At 42.8% G+C, this 14,127-nt stretch overlaps 1 protein-coding gene across 3 annotated transcripts in view; it reads right to left on the reverse strand.

The window, feature by feature from the left end:
• Positions 1 to 14,127, reverse strand: part of LOC144668809 (cAMP-dependent protein kinase catalytic subunit alpha-like) — a 162,219-nt gene that overhangs the window by 109,254 nt on the left and 38,838 nt on the right. The gene's annotated exons all lie outside the window — the stretch shown is intronic.

Here is a 14,127-nt window from a genome sequence, read left to right on the forward strand (position 1 = left end):
CAGTTATTTACACAACACTTCTGGGTCAAAGCTCCTCTTCATTGTTAGAACCTCCAAATAAAAACCTAAGTCAAGAGAAAAGGCCTATGAATATACATGCAAACAAGGAGTCCCTCAAACCTGCTCCGTCATTTAATAAGATCATGGCTAATCTGATAGTAACCCGAAACCTGCACTCCACCTACCCCTGATAACCTATCACCCCCCTTGCTTACCAAGAATCTATCCACCTCTGCTTTAAAAATATTCAAAGGCTCTGCTTCCGCCGCCTTTTCAGGATGAGAGCTCCAAAGGTTCACGACCCTCAGTGGAAAAATTTAATCTCATCTCGGTTTTAAATGGGCGGCCCCTTATTTTTAAACAGTGACCCCCCTAGTTCTAGAAGTTAAAAAGGTCAGTAAAGATAAGTCAGTGGCTACATAACACGGCATGTGCATTTTTAAAGGCCTGTAGAAAGAAAGATTGAGACACAAGGAGTGTCATAGTTTTCAGGTCCCAATTTAAAAAAACTCAGATCTGGAGCAAGTACAATAAGGTTCGATTTCACCAGTGAGGCTATATGAAAGAGAACAAAAGGAGAAAGGGGAGATCATTGACCCAAGAAAAGATTTTTGTTTCTCACCTATGAACGCTTTCCAAATATGAAGCTATAAATCAAGTATGGGACAGACAGAGGCTTCCTAGAGAATTCTAGCGTTAGGCATAAAAGAGGGAACTGTGCTTTGTGGAGGCGATTACTGAAATAGAGATTTGGGCGTCCCCCACATGGGCAGAATGTCAATAGATATCTACAATGAATAGTAACTGCTAGTTAAACATAAAGGCAGAGTTAAAATCAGTTCCAAACACTTTCTTTTAAATTCCATTTTTACAGATGCAGTTAAGAAATCTGTGCAGTTCAATTGCCTGTAAAAATTCCAGAGCCATTCATCCAAACAATAAAAAGGTGACTGTATTTTCTTCACCAAAAAGAATTGTTAATTAGGTTGCCCATGTCATATTTTGTGTTTTGCTATTGTTAGTGGGGTGAGGACATTAAGTTGGTACCAGCCCTTACATTCTGAGTCAGAAATTTCTTAGACAAATGTCACTACTGAGCAACGTTAAACTTAAACACTGCTTTGTTGTGTTTTATGTGTTAAAGTTGACTGCTTCGCTTGAAAGGGACCAGGGGTTGTCTGATGACTGCAAAGTTACTCCATTGTATTTTACCTGGTAATATACTTAAAGCCCCTCTCTGCTTTTGTCCTTCAAATAAGTAGAGAAAAGCATCTCCAGTTCTTGCCAGATTCTGAAGACAGGCTCCGTGAGGGTGACAGCCACATTTGACTGGAGATTCCCAGCACAAGGGAGACAGCTTAGAAAAACATTCTGTTACCAAGGGCACAAAAATTCTGTTGATTCTCAGCACTTTGTTTTGTTACAAGTGACTATACTTTTCGAGTCACTGAAGTTGGGCTGGTGACGGTTCTTAAGAACTTTAGGCTAAATATTCCAGTTGTTTTGTATCAATTTAATTCTTCATTTTATAACTATTTACACTGTAAATAAATCTGATGAGTCGTTTTAAGCTGTGGAATTTTTGGTCCCGATTAATATCGTCCATTTATCCTGGGTGGTTTGGCGGGCATAGCACAAAGCTATGCTTGATTCAGTAGCAGTATCACAATAATTCTTGGTACTATTGCATAGCAGTTAAAGCACAGAAGAAGGCCATTCAGCCCAGTTGGTCTATACTGCGTTTCTGCTCCTCCCGAGACGACTCCTGCTCAAAAAGGCAAAACTGCTAATAGCAGACATGAGGGCCGAGATCCACATTCAGAAAATGGTGGGCCACCGAATGAGGCAATACAACAAAAGAAATAAAAACTGCAACATGCAACAAGCACATCCATATTCCCAGAGAATCCAGAGAAAAAAAACTGAGCAATTAAAGATGGTGCAGTTCGCCCAAGTACATAAAACATTAAATAGATCAGGTCAGCTTAGAGTTTATTGACATAACCAGGGTCTTAAACTGGCTTAGTGGGTAGCACTGTCATCAAGTCAGAAGATTGTGGGTTCAAGCCCTACTTCTGAATTTGAGCACATAATCCAGATTGACACTTCAACGCAGAACTAAAAGTGTGCCGCACATTCGAAGGTGCCATTTTTTGGATGGCTGCTCAGGTCCGTGTAAAAGATCACATGGCACTATACTTCACTCAGAGATTAAGAATTGTGCAGTGATTACTGATAGTGCCATCAAACAGATCCCCAACTCAAAATTAACATGCTCGTGCACGACCAGTTTCAATTCTGCCAGCTCCAAACCTCTTTGTAGTCTTAATTCAGGCATGGACGCAAGAGCCGGGTTCCAGAGTCGAGAGGAGAGTAGTTGCCCTTGACATCAAGGCAACGCTCTACCAAATATGACTCCAAAGGGTTCAAACAAGACAGGTTAATGAAGACAAAAGGAAACACCCACCAACCCACCTCTAGTGGTTTGAGTCATACCAGATGCAAAGGAATATGTTGCGATTCTTGGAGATCAATCACTGCAGCCTCAGGACATTACTGCAGGAGGTCCTCATGGAACAACAACAACTTGTGCTTATAGCACTGTTAATGTAATAAAATGTCCCATGACACTTCATAGAAGCATTATAAAGCAAAATTTAACACGGAGCCTGTCCTGTCCTGCTTGTAGCTACTCCTACCACATCTGCTTTCATGGTATGTCATGCTCGTTTGTCTTGCACCATCCTCACAAGTCCACTGCTTGTCTGCAACCGCTCTGTGATGTCCGTCATCCAACTACACCTAGAACAATCCCTTCCTGCTGCCTTGCACTTTGCCCTCTAGAACCAAGCCACAAATGGCCAAAAGCTTGGTTTTACGGAGCATCTTCAAGGAAAAGAGAGAGAGAGAGAGAGAGAGAGAGAGAGAGGGAGGTGAGGTTTAGGGAGGGAATTTCATAGCTTAGGACATAAAGGTGTGACCACTGATGGAGAAGCAATTAAAATCAGAGATGCTCAAGAGGCCAGAATTACAGGAGCACATATGTCTGAGGGCTGTGGCACTGGAGGAGATTTCAGAGGAACTTAAAAAACAAAGATAAGAATTTTAAGATCGAACTGTTGCCAATGCAGGTCAGCAATGTAGGAAGCATCCTCAATCTAACCAGCTTCACCCATTTCATCAATATCCTTCCTGCTGTCATAAGATCAGAAACAGGGTTGCTTAATTATGATTCACACCATTCATAACTCCCCCGACAACGACACAGTTCATGTCAGCATACAGCAAAACCTGAATAACATTCAGGCCTGGATTAAGTGCAAGGTAATGAGCATCTGAAACAAGAGAAAGCCCAGCCAGCTCTCTTGAGCTTCAAGAGGACCATCAACATTGAGCTCTCCACCAGCAACATCTTGGGTATCACCACTGATTGAAAGCTGAACTGGACCAATTCAACTTCAATGAATATAAAATCTGGATGCTTTGATGCATTGCTTAGAACCTGACCCTTTCAAGCCACTCTATCAAAAGACTCAAGTCAATAGTGTGATGGAGTACGTAGCACTCACATGGATGGGTAAAGTTACAACAATACTCAAGCAGCTTCACACCATTCAGGTTAGAGTAGTTCACTTGATTGAATCCAGTGAGGGATACCAAAGTTCTCTTCTTCCACTACTGGCACACTGTGCCTGCAGTATGTACAATCTACAGAAGTGTGGCAACTCCCCAAGGTTATTTTGATAGTATCTTACGCCCCTTCAATCTCTAACCCCAATAAAGGAGAAGGGAAGTAATGGTGTGGGGACAAGATCACTTCCAAGCCACATACAATCCTTACTTGGACAAGGACCACCAATCCTCCATTAGCCCAAATGAATATCCTGGAATTCCCAGCTACTGTACCACCATTGTGAGGGCACCATCAACCACAAAGATGGCAGTGTTCAAGAAGGTCCACCAGCTTCACAGGGAAACTACAGATGGGCAATAAATCTCTAATAATCAGGAGATTTTTTTTATTGAAAGATAAACAAAGGAGTTCTCCCAGAGTCCTGGTCAACATTTATCCCTCAATCAACACTGAAAACAGATTAACGGGCCATTTATTTCATTGTTTTTTTGTGCGGCCTTGCTGTGCCCAAATTGGTTGCTACGTTTGCCTAGATAACAATGACTACAGTTTAGAAATAAATCATCATTTATAAAGTGCTTTGGGGCACTGAGGACATGGAAAACACTAAATAAACGTAAGCTCCTTTTCTCATAATATAAATTTCTGATACATGAAATCTTGATTGTGCACTCTGTACAGTCTTGGGTGCAGCAATGTCCTTTCTATAATACAGCTGTTCTAACTGCATACAGTAACCAAATGATTGGTGTGATCATTACCAATACAGGAACAACACAATTGCTTCTGTTTGGTCTCTGCAATTGCAACCCAATAGATTATCCCTTTCAGTGCAGTTTAGCACCAGCTGTTGCTTTTTCCACTATACTCCTATCTCAGTCCTGATCCACAGTGTACCACATTTGAAACATACACTCTGATTTAATTCTTTGCTCCCATACTATTATTTTATGTTTATTCCATTGAATTTCTTCTGCCGCCTTAACGATCAAAAACCCTCTGAATCTAGCTGCATTGCTCCTAACTATTTACTTTGTCTCCTACCGCAACTTATGTTTGTACAATACCATTCATGTAACAGAACCTTTCAAAGGCCTTTTCAAAGGGTGGGGGCCAGTGCAGTGGGCATAGAGCAGGGATTAGGGAGAAGTTAGGAAAGATGAGGTAAGGCACGAACAAAGAAAGAGCTTTGAGAAAAATGCTGAAGTTGTGGGAGATAGACTGCCAGCAAAGAAACTTGAGAACTTCAGAGTACAGGGCTGTTGGTTGCAATTGCTGTTTGTGCCTCACTGCACTGCCCCATTCGCATTCATTATTTTGCTCTCTCATTAGGTTTTCTGTTCTTTACTCTCTACAAAATGTTTCTATTTGTTCTCAGGTTCTCTCTTCCCTAGGTGTTTTGGTTGATTCTCTATATACCTCCCTGGGTGTAGCCAAAGGGATCTCCGTGGTTCCCCTTGATGCATTCATTCACACATTCATTTGGCACTTTGCCTGGGTGCACTCACTGTCCCGTTCCCTCAGCTTCCCATATAGGGATACTCATTGTCTCTTTATTTTCCTCTCACCCCCCCGCCTCCCCCAACCCCCCTCCATCTTTGCTGGAAGCACTTGTCATGATAATGAAAGAAAAACATCGAATCGCAGGCAGAAATATTGGACTTTTGAAAAATAAGACCTGAGTTTTTAAAATACACGCAAGCCACTGGCAGGAATGCTGCAGGGTGACTCCCTAAAGAGATAATGGAACCCCACTCTGCTGCCAGACAAAAGCAAAATACTGCAGATGCTGGGAATTTGAAACAAAAATAAAAATAGCTGGAAAAACTCAGGTCTGACAGCATCTGCGGAGAGGAACACAGTTAACGTTTCGAGTCCACATGACTCTTCATCAGAACGGAGGAAAAATAGAAATGAGGTGAAATATAAGCTGGCTGAGGGGGGGTGGGACAGGTAGAGCTGGATAGAGGGCCAGTGATAGGTGGAGGCAAAGAAGAGATTGCCAAAGATGTCACAGACAAAAGGACAAAGGGATGTTGACGGTGGTGATATTAGCTAAGAAACGTGTTAATGGTGACATTAAGGGTAGAAAGTAGGACAAGCAAGTGACAGATAGCCCTAGTGGGGGTGGGGTGGGCTGGGGGGAAGGGATCGAAATAGGCTAAAAGGTGGAGATGAAACAATGGATGGGAATGCATTTAAAAATAATGGAAATAGGTGGGAAAAGAAAAATTTTTTAAAATATAAATAATTAGACTAAGGGGGATCGGAAAGGGGGTGGGGATGGAGGAGAGAGTTCATGATCTGAAGTTGTTGAACTCAGTATTAAGCCTGGCAAGCTGTAAAGTGCCTAGTCAGAAGATGAGGTGCTGTTCCTCAAGTTTGCGTTGAGCTTCACTGGAACAATGCAGGCCAAGGACGGGCATGTGGGCATGAGAGCAGGGTGGAGTGTTGAAATGGCAAGCGACAGGGAGGTCTGGGTCATGCTTCCGGGCAGACTGAAGGTGTTCCGCAAAGCGGTCACTCAGTCTGCGTTTGATCTCTCCAATGTAGAGGAGACCGCATTGGGAGCAGCGAATGCAGTAGACTAAATTGAGGGAAGTGCAAGTGAAATGCTGCTTCACTTGAAAGGAGTGTTTGGGCCCTTGGACGGTGAGGAGAGGGGAAGTAAAGGGGCAGGTGTTGCAACTTCTGCGGTTGCATTGGAAGGTGCCATGGGAGGGGGTTGAGGTGTAGGGGGTGATGGAGGAGTGGACCAGGGTGTCCCAGAGGGAATGATCCCTGTGGAATGCCACCAGGGGGAGTGACGGGATGATGTGTTTGGTGGTGGCATCATGCTGGAGTTGGCGGAAATGGCGGAGGATGATCCTTTGAATGCGGAGGCTGGTGGGGTGATAAGTGAGGACAAGGGGGACCCTAACATGGTTCTGGGAGGGAGAGGAAGGCGTGAGGGCGGATGTGCGGGAGATGGGCTGGACATGATTGAGGGTCCTGTCAACAACGTGGACGGAAAACCTCGGTTAAGGAAGAAGGAGGACATGTCAGAGGAACTGTTTTTGAAGGTAGCATCATCAGAACAGATGCGACGGAGGCGAAGGAACCAAGAGAATGGGATGGAGTCTTTACAGGAAGCGGGGTGGGAGAGACCAAACACAGACTGGGTGACCGCTTTGCGGAACACCTTCAGTCTGTCCGCAAGCATGACCCAGACCTCCCTGTCGCTTGCCATTTCAACACACCACCCTGCTCTCATGCCCACATGTCCGTCCTTGGCCTGCTGCAATGTTCCAGTGAAGCTCAACGCAAACTGGAGGAACAGCACCTCATCTTCCGACTAGGCACTTTACAGCCTGCTGGGCTTAACATTGAGTTCAACAACTTTAGATCATGAACTCTCTCCTCCATCACCACCCCCTTTCCGATCCCCCTTAGTCTAATTATTTATATTTTAAAAAATATATTTTTCTTTTCCCACCTATTTCCATTATTTTCAAGTGTATTCCCATCCATTGTTTCATCTCCACCTTTTAGCCTATTTCGATCCCTTCCCCCCAGCCCACCCCACCCCCACTAGGGCTATCTGTCACTTGCTTGTCCTACTTTCTACCCTTAATGTCACCATTAACACGTTTCTTAGCTAATATCACCACCGTCAACATCCCTTTGTCCTTTTGTCTGTGACATCTTTGGCAATCTCTTCTTTGCTTCCACCTATCACTGGCCCTCTATCCAGCTCTACCTGTCCCACCCCCCCCCCACCCCCCCCTCAGCCAGTTTATATTTCACCTCATTTCTATTTTTCCTCAGTTCTGTTGAAGAGTCATACGGGCTCGAAACGTTAACTGTATTCCTCTCCACAGATGTTGTCAGACCTGCTGAGTTTTTCCAGCTATTTTTATTTCTGTTGCCAGACAAAGAACTTCTAAAAGACATCCAGAAACTAATTGCTTTGTCTGGTAGAGACAATGGGGCATAATGGGAGATGAGCATCATCTCATCAAGAAATCCGGTGAGCGATGCCCAGACAGATTTGTGAATTCGCCTCCCACGTGGAATACACAAAGAAGGGGTTAAAAGTGAGCTGAAAAGCTGCTCCGGTGTCTGACTGCTGGTGGGTGTTCTGAGAGAGAGCAAGTGCTGGAAGTTTGACTCAGAAGTAACAGCCACACACACTAAGATAAAAGCAAAATACCGCGAATGCTGGAAATCTGAAACAAAAACGAAAATTGCTGGAAAAACTCAGCAGGTCTTACAGCATCTGTGCAGAGAAAGACAGTTAACGTTTCGAGTCTGTAAGACTCTTCATCAGAACTAAAGAGGAACAGAAATGAGGTGAAATATAAGCTGATTAAGGGGGGTGGGACAGGTGGAGCTGGATAGAGGGCCAGTGATAGGTGGAGGCAAAGGAGAGATTGCCAAAGATGTCGTAGACAAAAGGCCAAAGGGGTGTTAACGGCAGTGATATTAGCTAAAGGATGTGCTAATGGTGACATTAAGGGTAGAAAGCAGGATAAGCAAGTGACAGATGGCCCTAGTTGGGGCGGGATGGGGGGGGGAAGGGATTGAAATAGACTAAAAGGTGGAGATAAAACAATGGATGGAAATAAGTTTTAAAATAATAATAGAAATAGGTGGGAAAAGAAAAATATATATATAAAAAATATATTATAATAATGCGAAAAAGAGGATCAAAAAGGGGAGTGAGAATGGAGCCACACACACTACCCCTGCAAATCGCCATTTTGCAGATATCCCGACCTCTCTCCCTCTCTGCTGAATTCAACACTACTGGAGCCTCAAAACAGACTATTCATCCACTGGCAAAAGCAAAATACTGCAGATGCTGGAAATCTGAAACAAAACCAGAAAATGCTGGAAAAACTCAGCAGGTCTAACAGCATCTGTGGAGAGAGGAACAGAGTTAATAATGTTTTGAGTCTGTATGACGCTTTTCCAGCTCTGAAGATGAGTCATACGGACTCGAAACGATAACTCTGTTTCTCTCTCCACAGATGCTGTTAGGCCTGCTGAGTTTTTCCAGCATTTTTTGTTTTTGTATTCATCTATCAGAGTCAACTCTACTGGAACATTGAAACTGACTATTCGTCTACCGCAGTCAAATCTACTGGAACCTCAAATCCAACTATTTGTCTATCGGAGTCAATTCTACAAGAACCTCAAATCGCAACGCTCAATCATCTACTCTCCACGGGTCCAGAACTGTTCCGTATACCTTTTCTTTTATATATAAATTCTTACTTTTAACCTGTATGGCCATATACGCATGTGTGTTTTAACCTTTCTTGCCTTTAATAGTTAATAACTTACTCTCACCTTTAACTCAAGAAATCTGATCTAATTGGCTCCTTCAAACCAGAATGATTGGGTCTGGGAAAAGGTATCCACGAAAGGGATCCTTTTTAGACTAAATATTGTTGCAATGAGCAAGAGGAGGTGGTGCTGAATAAAGGCAGGGAGCCGGTTCATCCCTCCTCACCTGGGGCATAACAATTTGGGGGTGTCCCAGCCAGAAGGTGACAAATTGAGGGGTCTCGCCTGGATCAACAACTTTGGGGAACCTCACCTGGGGGGTGGGTCGTAACACACTCATCATCTCATTCCCTCTGTGCATCCAAATGCTCTTGATCTCTCACTTTCCCTGTACCACACCTAGGTGTAGACATCATTTCTCTCCCTCCCTGTGTATGTGGATGCACTCACTGCCACACTTCTTTGCACCTTCTCTGGCTGCACACACCAACTATCTCTCTGAGGCTTTCCTGGGTGCACTCAATCTCTTTATATTTATCTCTCCAAGACACTTTGGATTTGTTCATTCTTGCTTGCTCTGGCTCAGTTTGCTGATCCTCTACAAACCCTTTATATCTTTGACTTGAATCTTCCTTAGACAGGTTGCTTGATTTGTGTTGGTTATTCAGAGGCATTCAGAGACGTGGTATTGTCACTAGCAAGCTACTGACATGGATCCAAGAGACTGCAGAGCTACTGACTATAAATGAAGTTGCCAAACTATAGGGTTGAAGGGCACCCCTGCTAAGGCTGCAGAGCCACCTACAGGAACTGGAACCTGCCCAGGGGACTGGGGAGAAAGTTAAATACAAAACCATTAGTAATAAAAAGAAAAGTACAAACATTTTCAAATGAGAAGGCAGCACTGCGAGAGGCCAGTATGACATGACATTGTGGACAGAACTGAACTGTGGAAAATGAAGTATGAGCAAGGGGCATCAGAAGCAGCAGAGGGAGTGGAGCAATGCATACAAAACTCTCCATCATTGCAGACCTGCAGTCAGATCCCATGATAATGACATAACAGGATAAACTAATGGGAAGCCAGAGTACCTTTCTCATCAACAAAAATCCTGCTCATGTCACAATAGAAAACTGAATTCTGTGGGAAGAAAAGCAGGGCTTCTGTTATGCAACAGCTGAACTTCCTCACAATCATTTTCAACACAGGTCAGTACAGCCTGGGACAGCCATTGTCTGCATTTAGTAATCAGTTGGGCATTGGCACATAAAAGACATTCGGGGGGAGGGGGGATCTTAGTTTAAAAAGAAACTGGCTACAGATAAATCAGAAACGCAGCAAATTTGTTCTAAAGCCTCAGATAGTGAATCAGAGGTGTCACTTAAGCCTTCATCAGCTGGTTTCACACTTTACTCTGAGGCACCCAGTACTAGGCTGGGCCAGCAGCTTCTCCTAAAGGCAGATAAAAAATGCTGAGAACTAGTGGGAACCAACTATCAATCAGTTCAGGGGTTTATATAATAATGGTGAAAAATGCAAAACCTTAACCATGCTAGGAATGAGGAGGTCAAAATAATGTGCGGTATGATTTGTGACTCAGGATTGCAACAACGAGAAAACAAGCAGCTGTAAACTGGTACTACTGGGACATATAATTACAAAAAAATGTTTTAGGACTGATGCATTCTAACTAAACACAGGTTCATTACAGAAACAAAATGACAGAGACTAAGATTAGGGGTGGTGCCACTAGTTACAACCTTATTCTTCAGACACTCAAATCTGCTTTCTAAACCAGTGTCTGATGGCTACTCTTTTGGCTTGTTTTATGCGCCTTGCATAGAATGAGGTACTGACTGTTTCAACTGTAGTGGACACAAAAACATAATTAAGAAGAGATGCCCTACTGATGCACATGCATTTTGCTCCCGTACCCGACCCTTGCCCCCACCCTGGGGCTGCCCATTATTTTAGGTCTCTGTTCCTTCGCTGGCCTGGAGCAGCCCAATCCCCAATAACAAATGAAATCCTACTGATGTAAAACGAATACAGTTCTTCAAGCCACACATGGGGCTGCCTTATAACTTGTGGCACCATTGCAGTTCATGGAGGGGAGCCGAAGAGAGGCGGGTTACAATGAGGTGCAAAGTACAACGTGGAAATTAGGGGCTTTCTTAATAGATAGGAAGTCTTCCTAATGTTCTCAGCAGCCACCACTCCAGAAAAGGCCCTCGAAAATGTTAAAGTAAAGTTGTTTAATTAAGAGCAGACTGTAATGCTCTTGCGGCATGCCTGGAATGGTAAACCATTAATTTCAGAGATTGGGGAAAACTGGGTTTACCTCTACTGGAAAAGCCTAGCCGGGAAAACAAAGGCTTCCAAACCAACAGCACTGTAGGAGTAACTTCACCAGAGGGACTGCAGTGGTTAGAAGGCTCACCAGAACATCCAGGGCAACTTGGGATGGGCATTAAATTATTTTCTTCTCCACCGATGCTGCCAGACCTGCTGAGTTTTTCCAGGTAATTCTGTTTTTGTATTAAATGAAGATGTTGTTCATGACACATCCATATCCCAAGAATGTATAATTAAAAAAGTACCTCTTATAAAGATGTAAGGTAACTGATCAGCAACCACACTAACAAAGCAGAATAGTCTGTAAAGAACAATTACAGCTGTACCCCGGCACCACCACTGGAGAATGTAGAGCTCACTCTGTCAAGGCACAGTATTTAAAGCACAGAAACAGGCCATTTGGCCCAACTGGTCTCAGCCAGTGTTTATGTTCCATACGAACCTCCTCCTACTTTATGACTTCTCCACTTATCAACATATCCCTCCTCTTTACATGCTATTGCTTAAAAGACACTGCCGAATTTCTAACAATAAGCGTATGGGGTTATTTTAACCCAGTCACTCAACTAGATTGGATTAGCCACCCAGTTGTTGGTTGCTTTGCTGGTTAGAAATAGCAGGTACTGAATAATATGTATGCGCCATGGAATTGAGTGTTGAATATTTTTAAATAGTTTGAATATTTTGTCGTGATTCATATGATCCAAATGTCTTAGAAATTATAAAGAGACACTTCAGCAAATCTGACAGAGATTGATCAAAGGCGGGGAGAAAAAAACATGATTACTTGCGTAATCTGGCAGCGTCATTCATTGCCAGAAGAGCTGTGCTAAGCTCACAGTCCAGAAATTTTGAATGTGAAGACTCAAAGCCAAACTCTTGCTAGCAATTAACATTGAGGGTTAAAAACCAACATGTTGTGTGTTCTCTCAGTTTCTACCAACATTACAAAATTGGAAAATTATGTATACAATTGATTTGACATAGTTGTAAGAGGAGTGGCACTGAAGCTTTTTGACAACAAATTAGGGAGCATGGCAAATGGTGAGAAAGAATGGAGACCTCAGGAGGGTTTAGACACGCCAGCAGACTGGGCAGTTAGGAGGCAGGTGCAGTTCAATACAGAAATGTGTGAACTGGAGCATTTTTGAAAAAACTAAAACAGACTACAAAGAAGATAGATACAGCACCTCTACAAAAGGTACTTGAGCTATGGATAGGGAACACCTGATATTAACTAGATTGATATCAGGAATAAAGAGTAGTTATTAAGCATCAAATGCCTTAAGACTATTTTCAATGGAACAGGGAAAGTTGGGGGCAGGGTAGGGGTGGGGGGTTGGTGCTGGGGGAAAATCTAAGAGATTTTCAAAATTGAGATTTTGTAAATTCAAAAGTGCAAGATGGTTTTCACTTGTTGAAAAGTACATCAACTTATATTTATTTAGCACCAACGTCCGAAGGTACTTCACAGGAGCACTATAAAACAATGTAGGATTGATAGCATGGGGGACAGGCTCACGATTATCACTGAAAGGATGGAATGAGTAATGAGAAATGCTTTTCCCTACACAGGTTAATAAAATGGGAAACTGTGCTTTATCACAAGTAGCTATTGAGATATAGACTAACATCACTTAAAAAGAAATTGGATGAGTATGAAGAGGAATAGTAAAAAGGATACAGAGAATTGAAATTTGATTAGATAACTCCACTTGCCTAGCACTGACAAAGACTTGATGGGCTGACTGCACTCCTCCTGGGCTGTAATTTCTATGACTCTGTACTGCTGTATGGGAGTAGATCATTGCAGTATATCTGGCCACTCTCCAAGTTCAAAAGAAATGCCATACATGACTGTATCTCTCCTATCCTTTTCTCAGCCAAATATCTATCAAGGTCCCCTTGAAACTGCCGACACTATCTGCCACGCCAGCAGTTTGCTGCATGCGCTCACCATTGCCTGTGCAAGGTTGTTAAATTTATGCCATCTGTTCACCCTCTTTTCAGCTCAAGTTTGTGCCACTTTGTTGTAGAGGCTGTGCTCATCTCAAACAAACCAGGGTTCAACCTGTGTAAACACCTTAAGAATCTTAAAGGCCTTCTTTAGTCAAAACAATTCCCTAGCTCAGTACCCAAATCCATTTATCAATTGAGCTGGCAATGTTGCATCCTCTCCAGTTCCAGATGTCTCTAGAACAATATGACGACTACCCGAAATTATGAACAGTAACAACTAAAAAGATGATTCTTAAGGCACCCCCTTCCATGCCAATCAGCTGCTCTTAGTTCATCTGACTTCAGCCAATTTTAGATCCACTTCAGAAGTGATCCCCATTCTGGGTCTATCAGCCTTGTGGGACTATTGGCTGTGTGACATCGCATTCAAATTTGATTAAATCAAAATGTATATCATCCATATTATACATTCCTTATGCCCTCCAACTACTTCAAATGAAGAACTCAAATAAATTTGTCAGACTTCACTTTCTTCTTATGAGCCTACATATCTCTTCAGGTATTTCATTATTGCCTCTCACATGTTTCTAAGGCTTAGTGGCCCTTCATTTCCACTTTATAAACTATTGTTACGTCTGTCAGTCTTACTTCGAGGCACAACTCCTTTCCAATGATTCCCCAAAGGTACCATCAGAAACGGTCTCACTGGATTATATCCATCCCTTCATCTTTTTAAAAATTTCAATCATTTGGCTTTCAGCAACATTTGTCTGAAGTAATCCTTATTCTTGTAGATAATTCTCAAAATGTAACATTCAGTATTATCCTGCTCATTCTCCTCTGCTCCTTCTTCCTAAATCACAATATCTTTTGCCACGTGAGAAAGCAAAAATTGGATAGGATATTC

The sequence above is a fragment of the Cetorhinus maximus genome, chromosome 28 (assembly GCF_964194155.1).
Source record: "Cetorhinus maximus chromosome 28, sCetMax3.hap1.1, whole genome shotgun sequence".
Taxonomy (NCBI): Eukaryota; Metazoa; Chordata; class Chondrichthyes; order Lamniformes; family Cetorhinidae; genus Cetorhinus; species Cetorhinus maximus.